We start from the raw sequence: 17,594 nt of genomic DNA on the forward strand, positions 1-17,594 counted from the left end.
AGAAAAAATAGAAGATAGTGATTTAGATTGCCACGATTTCTTTGGGAGTATATGAGGCTGTGTTTTAATCATCATCAGTTGGGGATAAAACTAATCTTGTCATTCCTGCAACTGCCTATAAATTTCCACTAACAGTAAAGCACATCCCTCAAAGATTAAATCTGAAGTCAACCAAAATATGAAAAGTTCCACTGTGCCATTCTGGGAACAAAAGATTAGAATTTGGACTGAAATAAATTTCAATTTAAAATAAAAATTCCATGATTACATTCCCATTAAATGTCAATCAATATTGCTCTTTTGTTAGCACTTTTCTATTCTTTTCTGCTAATTTTTCTCCCCTTTGTTTTTTATTAAAAAAATTTTTTTCAAAAATATTTTTAAAGTAGTAGACCCTGTTACAGGGCCAAATCCTGGCCACCTTATTCATGAGAACTACTCATTCAGCACACCAAGATTTAGCACAAAAGGCAAGTACGTACTGGAGAGTTGACTATGAAAAGTCCTCTATGGTGCTAGAAGCAGAAAATGAAGATGATGATTACTGTAGAATGATAGTTTGAGGATTTACATATTGATTTGATTTCAGACTGCAAGTGGATCATAATCAGAATATACAATACACTACCCATAAAATTTGGTTGTTTGCTTCCCTAACATATGTCAGGTTTAGAAGCATAAGGCAGTTTACCAGTTATTTTTTCAGGTTTCAGAGAATGTGCAATAGAAATTCAAAGGCTAAGTATAAGCTTTTTAGAAATCAAGGGAACAGTGTTGACTACCCATATACTTTATGTATATAGTGTCAACATTACCAAAACAAACCAATAGGCAAAATGATGGTGTAAATTGCTGCTGAGTTCCCATCATTATATAATAGACTTATCTTTGAAATCAGAAATTATTAGTAACTGGGCAGCCCCACAGGCAAGATAAAATATAGGTTTTAGGAAAGCATTTTGGACTGAGGCTATTATAGTAAGATTTTGTTAGTTATAATAGGTGAACAGCAAATGGCATAGTGAATACAAAGTGTAGTATTGCATATTTACATACTGTACTCATTACAAACTGAAACTGTGCGTTCCAGATCACTGTACATCAGTGCATGAAATAGAATTTGGAGGTGAATTGTTTCATATTGTTGGCAAGTCTTAAATTTTGCTCTAAGACTTCTTATTTCAGAGGACGGGACGGAACTGGAAATAACACAAAGTAAAATCCTCGAGTTGGTGACAGACAAGGAAAGTAAAACGTATGTTTTAACTAATAAAATAAGAGGAATGTTACCTTGAAAGCAATCTGTGATATTTATGAGACCTTTGGATTTCCAATCACTGTAATATATCTAGTCTCAACAGTGGATAGCAATTTATTAACCCAGAAATATGATGAACTTTCCCCCCACATTTTGAATTAGGTTTATGTCAGTGGTTAATTAATGACTAGGTTTGATCTAGCAATGTGGGACTGTGGGCAGAAAGGGAATAGTTCTGATGTTTAGCGTTTAGGTAGCATGCGTAACTTGTACTGTCAGTAGGTCCTGGATAAAATGTTGTAGTGCTACCAGTCTACTATTGTTTGACGTGAGATTGCATAAGTGCATAATTTCCAATTTGGAAAGGCTTAGAAATTAAATTATCAAAGGAAAAAGTTTAACAGACTTATTATTTTATATCATGGTCGAATGTAAAGGTCCTGTACAAATAGATCACAACAAGACAGCTCCAGTCACAAAAGCTTACAGTCAGTCAAAATAGAATCTAGGTTTTTCATTCTTCCACAGAAATTGTTTTAAGGTTTTATCTAAGCAATTCCATCTGGCAAAGTTTAGTTGTACTTTTTGCAGTAAATGTAAGAGGCTTCTGAAGTATAACACTGATGGACTAGTAGCAATCTCCACATTTACATATATAAATCCATACAATGACCATTTTAAATGAAAGTCTTTTGGTAGAAATGTTTTTTAAATTTGTCCCAGAAACGTTGCTCCTGATTTTAATATATGAGTCCAGATAGATCACCCTACTGTTTGAGCAGATAATGAATTTGTAGAGGATGTTCTAGGTGATTTTATATCTATTAATAAGCCACTGGAAAATATGTTATGTTCATGAGAACTAGGTTTAATTCCTGAAATATTAGGGTCTGTGCATATTGCTACTGTCAAAGACACAGTGGCCACTGCACACATGATAGGGAAAACCAAGCATACCTATTTAAGTCTTTTCTAGAGATTACACAGTGCTGACTGTATGTTATTGGCAGGAACACAGATAGAATAGCTGAATTCAGAAAACAAGTTGTGGACCAAAATTTAGTGCATTTAATATATAAAAAAGCATCCAGGGCCTTGCCAAATACTCTCTCTCAGTTTAAACTGAGGATTAGGAGGCTTTCTTAAATTATAACTTTCAGGCAGGTTAAAGCATGGGCCTGAAACTGTTAAATTAATAAGAGAAGAGAAGGGAAGGGAAGGGAAGAGAAGGGAAGACCAAAACATACTTACAGGCCACTAAGTTGAAGTACTACAGCAGAATAAATGTGGATTCTTGGTAGATCATTATCAGGCTAATTCAGAACTATACTCAAAATGAAATTGCTCTGTGACTGCCTCAACACTGTGGTACTCATTACTGTGGCTTTTCCAAGAACTGTATTCTCATATGTGACTCACTAGAGAATACAAATGCACATCAATAAAAGCAGCAACTGTTATTATCTCTTGGTTTTTACTGAGAGGAAACCTTTATACCACCTATGTATAACATTGAAATGCAAAGATCTAAAACTCATCAGGTACTTGTAGTACTCAAAAAACTGGTGTTTGACCATTTAGAACAGATTATAGTGTTAAACAAGTAAAAATTTTTTTAGATATTATTACAGTAGATGCTGCTAGCGCCCATTCTAAATTTAACTTCATTTGATGTACACCTCTACCCTGATATAATGCTGTCCTCAGGAACCAAAAAATCTTACCGCATTATAGGTGAAACTGCATTATATCGAACTTGCTTTGATCCATCAGAGTGCGCAGCCCCATCCCCCCGGAGCGCTGCTTTACCACATTATATCCCAATTCGTGTTATATCGGGTCATGTTATATCGAGGTAGAGATGTATTTATTTTACTTCTTAGACTATGGATATTCCAGTCTCTTGGTTCCCTAATATGATATAAAATACATACAAAAAGTTTCAAATTTAACTCCTATACAAGATATTCTTCACAATTTGCCCCTCCCAGCAACGGAAAAAGAATCTTCCCTTTCAACTCACTCATACACATCTTAACTACTCCTCCACAACAGCCTGGGAAAGTCGATACATTTGTTCATTTTCAGGACACACTGCAAAGCTTGGAATCAGTCAGAAAAATAGGGGAAGCGAGTTCCAGTAACTTCCTTGAGAACACCATGTCCACTAAAGCTTTGTCTAAACAGCAAAATGGTACATCAGGTATAACAAGGGTGTAAGCACTAAAGTAGGGGGCTCAGGGCAGGTTTTATTGACACGGAGCTAAAAGCATATGAACCCTGTCTATACAAGTGCTTATATTATTACTGGAGAGCAGCTACAAATTTTCAAGTGTTGATACAGACTTTAGTTAAAATTGCAACACAATTTCCATTGTACTCCCATTCTACAGAGTTCATAATTATCTTTAACATTCACTTTTGGGCCTACCACCAACTCTTTTCAATGGTTGTTTTCTGCCAGAATTTACTTCATCTACAATTTTTGAGTATTAAAAATATGAAGGGGAAAAAAATCTCACGTTGACCTAATAATGTACATGTCTACACTACCAAATCCCTTCCTCTGACCTAACTTGCCTGTAATATTGACTTAATTATTCCACCCTGGCAAGAGGCATAGCGCTTAACTCAATGCTGATGAGTGGACAGAGAGGCAGTGCAGACGCAGTGTTGTGTAAGTCGACTGAATTGGCCTCCAGGAAATGTCCCACAATGCTCTGCTGTGACTGCTCCAGAGATTGTTTTCAACTCTGCTGCACAGCAGCCAGGTATACAGAAAAGAGCCCCTCTCCTGTTAAAGCCCCCCAGGAACTTTTGAATTCCCATTTCCTGTTTGGTCAGCATAGAGAGCTCTCCAGCACAGCTGATCTTGGCAACTTGACGTCCGAAACGCACTCCAGCCTGGAGTACACAGGAGATGGTGGATCTTATTGGTCTGTGGGGAGAAGAGTCTGTGCAGGCACAGCTGTGGTCCAGCTGTAGAAACGTAGACATCTATGAGAAGATCATGCAGGGTGTGGGGGAGAAGGGCTGCACCAGGGACACGCAGCAGTGCCGTGTGAAAATCAAAGAACTGCGGCAGGCGTACTAGAAGACAAGGGCTCCACACCACAGACATGCCACTTTTACAATGAGCTGCCTGCAATTCTCAGCAGTGACCAAACACAGTGTGGATACCTCTCAGGAGTCTGAGTCCTGGGCCACCTCAGGCAACAATGAGGATGACATTCTGGAGGAGGAGGAGGAGAAGACTGGGAGACAGGTGAGCAGTGGATTTTTAACCCCAGAGCCCAGCCAGTCGCAGGACAGCATGGTGGCTGAGTGAGATGCTGGGGAAGGCACCTCTGGTGAGTACCCAATTCCAATAAAACTGTAAGGGTTACATGCAAAAAAAGAAGTGCCTTGGGTATCTATTTCCCAGTGGCCGCTCCAGCTACACACACAAAATGCTCTCCAGAAAAAGACTCTTTAGGTGCACAAAAATGGCCCAGGAATCCCCTCTAGAAAACGTTCACGGAGGTAATCTGCAATCCTTTGCAGAAGGCTTTTGGGGATTGTCTTATTTCTTCCACTATGGTAGGATACTTTCCCATGCCACTCCATTATTAACTCTTCTAGCATCACTGCGGTGCCCAGCATAGCAGCATAAGGACCAGGTCTGTACCCAGATGCTTGCAGCATCTTCTCCCTTGCCACCTGTTACCCCTATGAGACTGATATCATATAGGGTAACCTGGGGAAAACAAGGGAAGTTTTCATTACAAGCGCTAGGACTGCAAACAACGGCACATGTGATCCATCATCCATGGAGACTTCAGGGTCCCTCAACTGTGTTTTCTCTTATATGCCAGTGATTTGGTTGGCAGGGATCCAGGTTGATCTCAGATTCTGCAAGTCAAGGGCAACTACTACCAACAGCATTAAGAGACGGGGGAGGAGAGAGCTTCCTGTGTTCTCTCCTTGCTGTAACCCCCCCACCCCCGAAACGGCCACTAAAGGTATGTCTACACTACGAAATTAGGCCAATTTTACAGAAGTTGATTTTTAGAAATTGATTTTATATAGTCGATTGTGTACGTCCACACTAAGGGCACTGAGTCGGTGGAGTGCGTCCTCTCTACCATGGCTAGCATCAACTTACGGAGCAGTGCACCGTGGATAGCTATCCCACAGTTCCTGCAGTCTCCGCCACCCACTGGAATTTTGGATTAAGCTCCCAATGCCTGATGGGGCAAAAACACTGTTGCGGGTGGTTTTGGGTACATGTCATCAGTCAACTCTCCCTCCGTGAAAGCAACAGCAGATATTCGTTTCACTCCTTTTTTCCTGGGTTACCCATGCAGATGCCATACCATGGCAAGCATAGAGCCCACTCAGCTCACCGTCATTGCTGCTGTTGTGGGCAAGTCTACTGTGAGGTCTGCTGTGATCCAAGTAGCCAATGCAACCATTGACATTCTGTTATCAAGGGTAGTGACTCTGGGAAATGTGTGGGCCTTTTTAGATTTTAGGTGCATCATATTCCTGTCCTTAGTCGCTGGTGAAGAAGTCTTGCAGCTGTACATTCCAGTCCGGTTGGCGCTGTAACACCCCATAGCACTTCTGTGGTTGACATATGTAACAGCTCCAGGGCTTTTGCTCTTTTGCCTTGGCCGAGGTACCTTGCCCTACCCAGACCTCCAAGCATTCAAAACAGAAGTACCTGCAGCAGCTGGCATTGTTACACAGCAGCAGCTCCTTGCCTTCACAGCAGACGGTGCAGTAGGACTGCTAACCATCCTCGTCCACCACTTCTGCTGCAACTCTGCTCTCCTGCTCAGGGGATCCGTTTCATGAAGCCTGGACAGTAGTAAGGAGCAGTTCAACTATAGGCTGAGCAAGTGCAGAATGGTAGTAGAATGTGCCTTTGGACATTTAAAAGTTCGCTGGCGCTGTTGGTCAGACCTCAGCGCAACCAACATTTCCATTGTTATTGCTGCTTGCTGTGTGCTCCATAATATCTGAGAGAGTAAGGGGGAAGACATTTATGGCAGGGTGGGAGGTTGAGGCAAATCGTCTAGCGTCCAGTTTTGAGCAGCCAGACACCAGGGCAATTAGAAGCACAGCAAGATGTGCTGTGCATCAGAGAGGCTCTGAAAACCAGTTTCATGACTGGCCAGGCTTCGGTGTGACAGTTGTGTGTATTTCTCCTTGATGCAAACCCGTCCTCTTTGTTGATTTTAAATTTCCTGTAAGCCAACCACCCTCCCCCCTTCGAAATAAAGTAACTATTGTTTTGAAGCTATGCATTCTTTCTTTATTAATTTAAAAAAAAAAAAAGAAAAAAAAAAGAGATAACAGACAAAGTAGCCTGGGTGGGGTGCGGGAGGAGGAGGGAAGGACAAGGCCACATTGCTTATTGTAGCCACACTAAAAATCAAACAGTTTGAATGACAGCCTTCTGTTGCTTGGGCCATACTCTGCAGTGGAGTGGCTGGGCACTCAGAGCCTCCCCACCCCACATTCTTGGGCCTTTGGATGAGGAGGCTATGGAACATGGGGAGGAGGGTAGGTGGATGCAGTGGATGCAGCAGGGATCTGTGCTATTGTTGGCTTTCCTGCAGCTCCAACAGATGCTTCATCATGTCTGTTTGCTCCCCCATTAGCCTCAGCATCGCGTCCTGCCTCTGCTCTTCACGCTCACTTAATTCTTTTCTGGCCTCTGCCACTGAATGCCTCCATGCATTACGCTGGGCCCCATCAGTGTGGGAGGACTGTATGAGATCAGATAACATGTCATCGTGAGTGCATTTTTTTCACCTTCTAATCTGCAATAACCTCAGGCACAGAGATGATGGGGGAGCGTAGAAACATTCTACGCTCAAGGATACTGGGGGGACTGCATGGTCACCTGGGTTGCTGAGTTTGCCACACAGACCAAACAGGAAATGAAATTCAAAAGTTCCTGGGGCTTTTTCTGTATACTTGGCTATTGCATCGGAGTTCAAAGTGCTGTTCGGAGCGGTAACAATGGAGCACTCTGGGACAGCTCCCAGAGGCCAATACCATTGATTTGCATCCGCGCTACCCCAAATTCAACCCAGTAAGGTCGATTTTAGCGCTACTCCCCTTGTTTGAGAGGAGTACATAAGTCGATTTTAAGAGCCCTTTAGGTCAATAGAACTGGGTTGGTTGTGTGGACACAGTCATTTTTAAATCGACCTAATGCGGCTAAATTCGACCTAACCCAGTAGTGTAGACCAGGGCTAAGACATCAATTTGGGAGGTTTAACACAGGTCCCTGGTCTCAAAGCAATGTCCATGTTTCTAGGGGGAGGGAGCATTGTCCACCTGTACTCCCGACACAGATTTGCCACAAGTTGCAGGACAAGGCCTGTCTCTCATGTTGTGAGGCCATACTCACCATGGCTGGAACAGCAAATTGGTTCATTGAATAGCTAGGGATTCTGATTATGTTCTGGCTTGCACTTGGGTGTAATAAGGGGAGTATTTTTGAAATAGCAACCTTGCAACAGGCCCAGGGTATGCACTAACAATGGTTGCCTTGTGCTTTGCATGCCTTACAGTGGAAAGCTTGGCCTTCAGCAGTGAAGAGGCTTTTGCAGATTAGAAGGCAGAAAAAGAGGACACATGATGACATGTTCAGTGAGAGAATGACCACCTCCAAGACAGCTGACATGGAGCTAGGAGCCTGGAGGATTTAATTGTCTGAAAAACTAGATCCTGACATGGAGAGCATCCCAGGACCATGAGCACACCATGCAGGATGAGATACTGCAGATTATGAAGGACCAATCAGACATGTTGTGGCATCTGGTTGAGCTTCAAGAAAAACAGCTTGAGGCTCTAGAGTCCCTCTGCAGCCCCTGCAGAACAGCCAGCATGCTTCGCCCTGTTCCCAATCCCCCTCCCTGAAATGTTCCAGGGGAGGGGGGGGGGAATTCAGTTTTCCTTCAACTCAACACCAGGGCAAGGTAGTAAAAACAAGAGGTAGAGATTTAAAGACCTTTGATGGTCAAGACTATTGTGCTTTCACAGACAATCTGACTTGGTTTCTCCCCTTCCAAACCCATTACACCATTTGTCCAAAGTTAAATTATTTTCCTGTTCTTTCACTGTCTTTGTATGTGCGTGCAATAAAAATAAATATTTTGAGAAATAAATGCTCTTTATTTATTGTAGTAGTGGCTGGAGGTGGGTGAGGATTCAGGGAAACTGATGCAATGGAAGAGGTGCTATGGGCAGGCATAACACAGATAAGCAGCACACATTACTGTGATTCATTACTGAAACTGGTTTTCAAAGCCTCTTTGAGACGCAGAGCTCCTCACTTGGCTCTTCTTACTGCCCTGGTATTTGGCTGCTCAAAATTAGCTGCCAGCCTATCTGCCTCCAAGTCCCCTCAGCAGAAACTTTTCTCCTTTTGTCTCACAGATATTATGGAGCACACAGCATGCAGTGATAACAATGGGGATATTGCTTTCATTGAGGTCTAACCTTCAAAACAAACTGCACCAGTGACCCTTTATACAGCTAAAGACATTCAACCACCATTCTGCACTTGCTTGGCCTATTGTCGAACCACTTCTTACTGCTGTCCAAGTGGCTGGTGTACGCCTTCATAAGCCATGACAGCAGGGGGTAGACTGGGTTTCCCTGGATCACTATTGGCATTTCAACATCATCAATGGTTATTTTGTCATCTGGAAAGAAAGTTCCTGGTTGCAGCTTTCTGAACAGACCTGTGTTCCTAAAGATGTGTTCATCGTGCACCTTTCCTGACAATCCCACGTTGCTGTTCATGTAGAGTGACCTTATTTCCCAAAGGGGCCTCAGCCGCTCACTCGAACCCTGCCAGCCCCCTGGTGCAAGGTTGTTGCCGATCGCTCGAACCCGCTGGCCCCCACGCACTGGAATCCTGCCTCCCTCCCCCAGCTCTAACTCCCCCTCTGCGTGGGGCTGGCCTTTCCACTCATCCCCTGCACATTCCTTTAATCTCACCACATCCCACCTTTTTTGGCAAAAGTAGGCATTTTCCCATTTCTCTTGCCAACTGATCAAGTTGGCAAGAGAAAGTGGGACAATGGCCACTTTTGCTAAAAAAGTCAGGATGGCTGGGACAGGGCTTAAAAAAGGGACTGTCTCTGTTTCCAGGGACCAGAATATCACCATGTTCATCTGATGTGTCACTGTCAGCAGCAAGTGGGAAATGTTTTGTTCTATGGCTTGCAGCAGGGCTGCTTGCATGACATCGAAATGTTCCACGTGGCAACTCCTGTCTTGGCTCTGGAAATATTGCAGGATAAGGTGCAAGGTGTTTGTAATGCTCACAAGAGTGCACAGCTGAGTGGGGTCCATGCTTCTTGGGCTATGGCACACACACGGCTAAGTCCAGCTTTCAAAAAAAGGTGCGAGAAAGTATGGGTTGTTTGTCATTGATATCAGGGGAAGGAGGGAGGAAACTGCATCATGGGAAGCCAAAAATGAACCATGAGGCATTACAAGCCTTTCCCAAAACCTCCTGCAGCTAGTTTCACTGTGGTATAGCTACCCATGGCGCATTGCTCTTTGCATTAATGCAAGCACTGCTAGTGAGGATGCACTCCATTGACAACATGAGAATGGTGTGGACACGCACGACCGACTTAATTACTTTGTCAGCTAGATGTCAACTTACATTAAGTCAACTTAACTATATAGTGTAGACACGCCCTAAGCAAAGATTAAAATTGTCAGTTAATGAGTAGGGAAGAAGGTGTGTGTGCGTATATACATAGTAGGACTGGGTGAACCACTCTGAAGATCAAAAAAACAATTTTGGATCAGTTCTTATTCCAAAGAACAATATTTCACACTGATAGCATCTTTCATTTTGAAGGATCCACAAGTACTTCACTAATGAATACATATTACAACACTGAAATGCAGCCATTCCTGTGGTGGAAAACAGCAACAAGCACACTACATGCTACTTAACAGAGGAGGAAAGGAAAGTCTTAGCCTGGTACACTGGTGAAAAAGCCCTCTTCTTATGAAAACTACCATAGGATCAAATGTCAATGCAAAGCAGACAAACAGTCTTCAGTCCATACAGCAAGTGATAAAAAATGCAATACAATTTTCTCATCCCACATATTAATGTCCAAATCACATAGTGTTATCTGTAAGATGGGGATCATCTCTCTGCCTCACAGAGATGTTATTAGGGTAGAACCGATGTTTGAGACATTTAATAGATTCATTTCAAGCCAGAAGGGACCATTAGATCATCTAGTCTGACCTCCTATATAACAGGCGATAGGATTTCACCCAATTACCCCTGCATTGCACCCAATGACTTGTTCAACACTGTTGCAACGTATGCCAAAGAAAAACCTATAAACAAGAAAAAATTATTTCTTCAGATAAAAACACAACTCAGAATAATCATTTGCTACTCTGTAAAGTCTGAATGGGACTACTCATGTGTACATTTGCAGGACTAGGGAGCAAATTAGACATCTGGGAAATGTGCAAGGGTTTATTTTTCAGTAATGACATTATATTGGTCAGATCTCCATTAAAATCAATGCTGCTAAAGGAACTTACACTAACTCAGAATCTGGTCCTTTGTATCTGAAATATAGTATGGCCTTTTCTCTTTTTAAAAAACACTTACTGAGATTAAGAAATAATGGTATTAATAAGGCTGCAATTTAGTCACAGAGGACACAGAAGTCACAGAATCTATGACTTCCAAAGACCTCCATGACTTCAGCCAGCACCAGCTAAGAGCTGCAGGGTCCCCTGTCACCTGCAGAGACAGGGTGCTGGGGGGTACCCCAGCCACCTGCAGCTCCCGGCCACCACAGGTGGCGGGGTGACCCCCAGAGCTCCTGGCCACTCTGGGCAGTGGGAGGACGCTCGTCGCTTGGAGCTACCAGTGGAGGGAGCCCCTGGAGCTCATAGACCACTCACAGATGCCCAGACTTCCCATTTTGTCATGGATATTTTAGTAAAAGTCAGAGACAGGTCACGGGCTTCCGTGAATTTTTCATTATTGCCCATGACCAGTTCATGACTTTTACTAAAAATATCTGCGACAAAATCTTAGCCTTATTAAATTATGCAGCTCTCATCTATACTTGGATATTAGCTCAAAAAAAAAAAAAAAGACATGAAAGTTAGGAAATCTTTAAAAAAGTTAACAGATGTTAATGTAGATTGTAATTTAAGATTTAACTCAATGTATTTAATCTTCTCAATAGTAACTGGATTTATGCTGTGTCTTGGAATTTTTTTGGTTAAATATCCTATAACCAAAGCCAGATTATAAGCATATCACCCTGGCTAATGGTTCCTGAACATCTGACTTCTGTTTTACTCACCAATCACCTTTACCAGTTTCACATAATTTCTCACATAACATTAGTTCAAGATTATATTTGCAGCAGATCTATCTTCATAAGAAACAAAGAAATAATAAAACAAGTATGGTATTTTGTTAATGTCTCATATATAGAACTTCTCAATTATCACAGATTATTTGTGAGACTCATGGATTTGTCAATTCCTTCACTGGCTCATTTCCAAACAGATAGGGATCACTAAACCTCTTGCTGAAAGTGATATCAGCACTTCCCTTCTGCCAATCATGTTTGCAGTAAGATGACAGGGGGAGAGAATGAGTGTGGAGGTGGGGGATGTTTGGCACCCTAAAGTTTTTGGAGCGGAAGCAGGGAATTATTGTTTTTGGATAAAGGAGATTAAAAGAAAACTGATATTGCTGAACCACAAAGTCTGCTGCAGGAAGTGCTAGACAGGGAGGACCAAATCTTCACCTGTTGTATATAAGCGCAGCTTCACTAAAGTCAATACAGCTATATCGATTTACACTGCTGAGGATCTGACCAGGAAATTGGAGGCAGAGCAGAATGAGAAAAGAAGAGTTTAAGAAACCAGGAGGAAAGTCAGGGTCAAGAAAATAAAGTATACAAATCAAAAATATCACCAGTGAATCAGAATGCAGAGTAATTAGCAGCAAGTCATTCTACTCCATATTTTACAATGTGACTGATATGTCTCCTCAAAACATATGCAATTTTGTAGGAAGAGGTTATTACCCATTCTCATAAACCTCCTTCCCATGTTAAACACATCATAAATTCTATTTCCTACTGGTATCCATTTGAAAAACTGTTGATATAAAAGTGGTGGTTGAAAGTTGTCTATGAAAACTATTTTTCAATGTAAAGCTGGGGTTTTGATTAACTGAAATTTTCAATTAAAGTTTCTACTTTCCATGGGAAATTGACTGTTTGTCAAAAAACTGAAGACTGAAAACCAAAATATTTCAGTTCTGAAATGCCACTGTGGTACCTCATGGGAATTGTAGTTCAGGTGCCCCTTGTTCCTATACTCTTCTATGGGCCAAGCTCCATAGCTGGAGTTCATCTCCCATGATGCACCACAGGCACATGATAGCCATGGCGCACTGCTTCCGCTGAGCAAAAAGGGAGACCATAGTGTCTCATGAAAGATGTAGTCTGACCAGAGAGCCTGGCCTATAGAGGAGAAGTGGAGTGCAATGCACCTGAATGACAACTCCCATGAGGCACTGCAGTAATATTTCAGAGTCAACATATTTCAGTTTTTGTCCAAAAACTGGATTTTCCATGGAAACTACTCTACTTCTCAATTTCTGACCAGTTATACTTTCTTTCTAATTCAGTACAGGATAGTCTGTGGCACTTGGGATCACTACCTGTATGAGTGACTGCTCCAGGAAGGTAACTTCATATTAGACACATGCTTAAATGTGGGGCATGCAGCAGAAGCCTTGAGAGAAAGAATGAAAGCCCTAGAAGGCACACCACCTCCAAAAGTACACGCAGCAAGACAATTGAAGAGCAGGTAGTCAGGATTCCATACACAGAGTGAAATGCATTTACTGTGGGAGACAGCATGACCAGTTAAACAAGTGCCCTGCAAGTGGACAGCATTACAAGGATTGTGGCAAGTTGAATCATTTTAGCAGTGTGTGCAAGAGCAGAAGCATCTCTCAGAAAGGTTCAGTCAGACTTGTAGAAGAGATGGATGGCTCATCAGACAGTGACAATGACATTTGAGTCCAAGAGCCAATCAGGTTCAGGCTGTTGGGACAGGAAAGCAACAAGGGACAATACCAAATGCTATGCATTCCACAATGGTAACAGGAAAATGCCACGTGCGATTTCAGCTGATAGTGGAGCCTCCTATGGAATGATTTCTCAGTGTGAATTGTACTCAAATACACCCATTATAAAGATCAATTCCAATTGGACAATATAAAATGGGAGCATAATGCAGCCTATAGGAAAATGTGATCTCAGAGTGACTAACCTGAAAAATAACAGAAGTTTGTGGCAGGTGGGCACCACAGACCCCATTGAGTAATACAGCCACACAAGCTGTGGGTCCGATCAGGGTTCAGCATCAGAATTCTATAGTTGCAGTGTAAGAAGCAAAAGGAGGCCCACTGATAATGGAGACAATTTTAAAAGCATAGGGGATGTTACCAAAGGCAATAGGTGCCTTGAAAGAAAGCTACAACTGGAAGTGGACCCCACATTGGAACTTGTGTACTTACCATGAAGGAAAATTCCAGTGCGACTATGTAATCCAGTATGCAAGGAGCTCTAAAGTTTGGCAGCAAGGGTATCATAGCACCTGTAGAAGCCAGTACAATCTGTGGAAGGAGCATGGGGGTGGTAAAGAAGCCACCTGTCTAGTATGCTGACAACCTTTGTATTTGGTCACTACAGATGGTTGTGCATGTCAATGGCCATAAGTTCAACACCAGGCTGTTCCAGAGAAGAATCACCCAAGCACCGGAAGGACTGCCTATGGTTGAAAAAATTGCAGATGATATCCTCATTGTAGGTGAAGGGAGTAATGATACAGAAGCTGAACAAGACCATGGCAGAAAACAACAAGCTTTTCTCCAGCAACAAAAGGACAAGAACATAACACTCATTCCAGAAAAAGGTGACTCAAATAGTTTGAGGGGACATATGTCAGACATTTGCTCACAGCAGAGGGAGTGAAAGCAGATCGCAACAAAATCAAGAGCCAGGCCAGTTCCAGTGTGTGTGAAAGGGATACAACGGTTCATAGAAACCAGAAATTTGCTGCCTCAGTTCTGTCCACACCTGGCTGCAGTAGTGGAATCCATATGACAGCTCACAAGTGAGAATGTTGAATGGGACTGGGCAAGTTCCCAACATCAGGCATGACACGCTGATCAATAATATAAGATGCACCTGTCCTGAAGTACTACCAGCCAGAAGAGTCACTGACACTGTGATGCACTGGAGAAAGGAGTGGGTGTAGCTCTTCTACAGGAGAGCCAATCGCTTGTGCCAGCAAAACCCTGTTAGATACTGAATAGGGAGATAACACCCAGATAGAAAAAGAGCTTCTGGCTGTGGTATTTGAAGTGGAGCAATGTCATCAGTTTACCTATGGCCACCCAGTAATAGTGCAGTCAGATCACAAACCCAGAAAACCAATCATGGCAAAGCCCCTTCTTAGTGTTACAAAGAGATTGCCACATATATCGATGCACCTCCACCTCTACCAGGTAGAGATCAGGTATTGTCCAGGATTACTGGTGGCAGCTGAGACTCTGAGCATGGCATATATATCCAGCATCAGCAAGTCTGGCGAAGGGATCAGGATACTGAATTCATTAACATGCTGCACTATGTCCCACTTTCAACAAGAAAGCTGATGGAAATCACAGGCTACAGAAAAGGACATCCAACTCCAGGCAGTCAAGGGAACTAGAAGCCAGAAAATAAAATCCAGGTGCCAGTAAAAGCCAACCTATATTTTCAATTTAAAGATGGGCTGAGAGTGAAACATGGAATCATATTTCAAGGACAGAGTTGTTGTCCCTGCATCATTATGTAAGAATGTCATGCAAAAATACATGCCTCACACATTGGCACCAATAGCTGTCTTAGACAAACTCAAGAGTGTGTTTACTGGCCAGAAATGACTACACACCTTCACTCTGTGACTGAAGGGTATGACACCTTCTGGCTGTGTAACAACAGTCTTCAGAAAGACTGTCACCACGTGAACTGCCCACCTGACCAAGGGAAAAGCTGGGAGTGGACTTATTATCTTTAATTTAAAGCAGTACTTGATTACAGTAGATTACTATCCAATTTTTGGGAGGTCAAGTCCCTGCCAGATACAAGAAGAAAGTCAGCGATTGGTCAAATGAAGGTCCATTTTGTGAGCTATGGTATTCTGGACACTGTACTCAGCCACAACATACCCTAATTTACCTCAGAAAAATTCAAGGAATTTGCTTGCAAACGGAAATTTGATCACCACAACTCAACTCTTCCCTAGCATACCTACAGATAGGGTGACCAGATGTCCCAATTTTATAGGGACAGTCCCAATTTTGGGGTCTTTATCTTATATAGACTCCTATTACCCCCCTACTGCTGTCCCGATTTTTCACATTTGCTGTCTGGTCACCCTACCTGCAGAGTAATGGTAAGATGAAATATCTGTGCAAACAGCAAAGAAACCTTCACACAAGGCTATTTCTTATGGTTCAGACCCCTTCTCAGCATTTTTGGCACACAGGAATATCCCATTACATGGGTGCCAAAACAATCCAGTGCAGACACTGAAGGGGCAAACTCTGCTCTCAACAGAGGGAGATCTGTTGCAGCCAGAAGGATGGAGACACTGCTGAGACGAGATAGTCAACAATAAGAGGAAACAGGTACTAGAGTTCAACAGGTCAGTCAAGGACCTACTGACCCTGGAGGCAGGCACTCCTGTGAGGCTCCAGCCATTAGAGACATACCAGAAGGAGTGGACTAAAGGAGTCATGAAATGCAATTGCACCCACGTCATATGAGGTGACTACACATGAGGGACAAGTGATCTAGAGGAACAGGTGACACTTATGAGCCTGCAGACACAAGACCCTGAGAGAGCCTACAGAGTTCATAATGGTCAGGGACGGCTCTAGACATTTCGCTGGTCCAAGCATGGCGGCATGCTGCGGGGGGGCGCTCTGCCGGTCGCCAGTCTCGTGGCTCCGGTGAACCTCCCGCAAGTGTGCCTGCGGACGGTCCGCTGGTCCCGCGGCTCCACCAAAGCTGCGGGACCAGCAGACCCTCTGCAGGCATGCCGACAAAGGCAGCTTGCCTGCTGTCCTCCCGGCGACCGGCAGAGCGCCCCCCATGGCATGCCGCCCCAAGCACGCGCTTGGCGTGCTGGGGCCTGGAGCCGCCCCTGATAATGGTGAGACAGAGAACCATCCAGAGGCCAACCTCACAGACAGGGAGGGGACTTCACACACACAGAGAGAGAGAGAGAGAGAGAGTTTGCTAGACTCAGACAGGTGATAGGGAGACAGAGGTAGATCAATCCTGATGTAGTTGCCTGTTGAGGAGACTAAACTATCTCAAAGACCATGGAATCAGCTGAGTTTCTGGTAAAGACAAAACTGCAATTTGGTTATGTTCTAGCAACTTCTTGCTGAAGGGACGGGGGTCAGAGTCTGGGCATCAGTTATGGACGGTGCAGTGCACTAAGTTTAATAAAGTTACACTTGTTTAAGTTAACCTGCCTTCAGCTTCCTTTTTTGCTAATGAAACGGAGGGCAGGAGAAAACAGCCAGCCAATCAGCACAATGAAAAGAAAGTCCAGTGAAAACTCTATAAAGTTCTCTGAATATCCAGAGATCTCTGCTTTGGCAGCTTCTACTTTTACCTGCTGGGATCTTTGGCTGGTTCCTCTGCAGTTTCCCCTCAAGACCACATAGCAGGGGGAAGGGAGGCAACACCAGGGTCCTAATGACCCCAGATTTTCGGAGGTTTCCCATGCACAGTTTTGGGTCCTGAGGGGTGCTGGGACAGGGGATGGATCATCCTTGTTGGGCCAATTTTTCCCTTCTCCCAGTGCAGAAGTCCCTACTTTGGCTGCTTCTGCTCCAATCATCTTGTAATGGAGAGGTTTTTTTCCCTAATTATATGTTTTGTAATGTGTTTGTGGGTACTACTGTTTAACTTCTATTTTCCATGTTCTTATCACCAAACAAGATTTTTCTAAATTTAATACAAGTTTCCATTGTAAGATTGTATTTGATCATGGCCAGTGCAGTGCATCAGGACTACATTAAAAAGTTAGTAAAGCAAGAAGGAATCAGTAATGAGATTGAAGGGAGGGGAACAGAAGACAAACAACAGAACACATCGTCTCTGTCTCTTGCTCTCTCTCATTCACTGTCTCCCTCCTTACATTTTTTTGAATGCTCCAATGTCAGTTTCACCAAAAATAT

The 17,594-nt window shown here is 43.1% G+C and overlaps 1 protein-coding gene across 6 annotated transcripts in view; it reads right to left on the bottom strand.

The window, feature by feature from the left end:
* MGAT4D (MGAT4 family member D) overlaps positions 1-17,594 on the bottom strand; it is a 113,154-nt gene that overhangs the window by 67,488 nt on the left and 28,072 nt on the right. The window contains exon 1 of one of the 6 annotated variants that reach the window (XM_050946492.1): positions 2,983-3,316. The exons of the other annotated variants lie outside the window; for them this stretch is intronic. The gene's annotated coding sequence lies outside the window, so the exon portion shown is untranslated. Of the gene's footprint in view, positions 1-2,982; positions 3,317-17,594 lie in introns of those variants that run through there. 6 annotated transcript variants of the gene reach the window in all.

Source organism: Gopherus flavomarginatus, chromosome 3 (genome assembly GCF_025201925.1).
Source record: "Gopherus flavomarginatus isolate rGopFla2 chromosome 3, rGopFla2.mat.asm, whole genome shotgun sequence".
Taxonomy (NCBI): domain Eukaryota; kingdom Metazoa; phylum Chordata; order Testudines; family Testudinidae; genus Gopherus; species Gopherus flavomarginatus.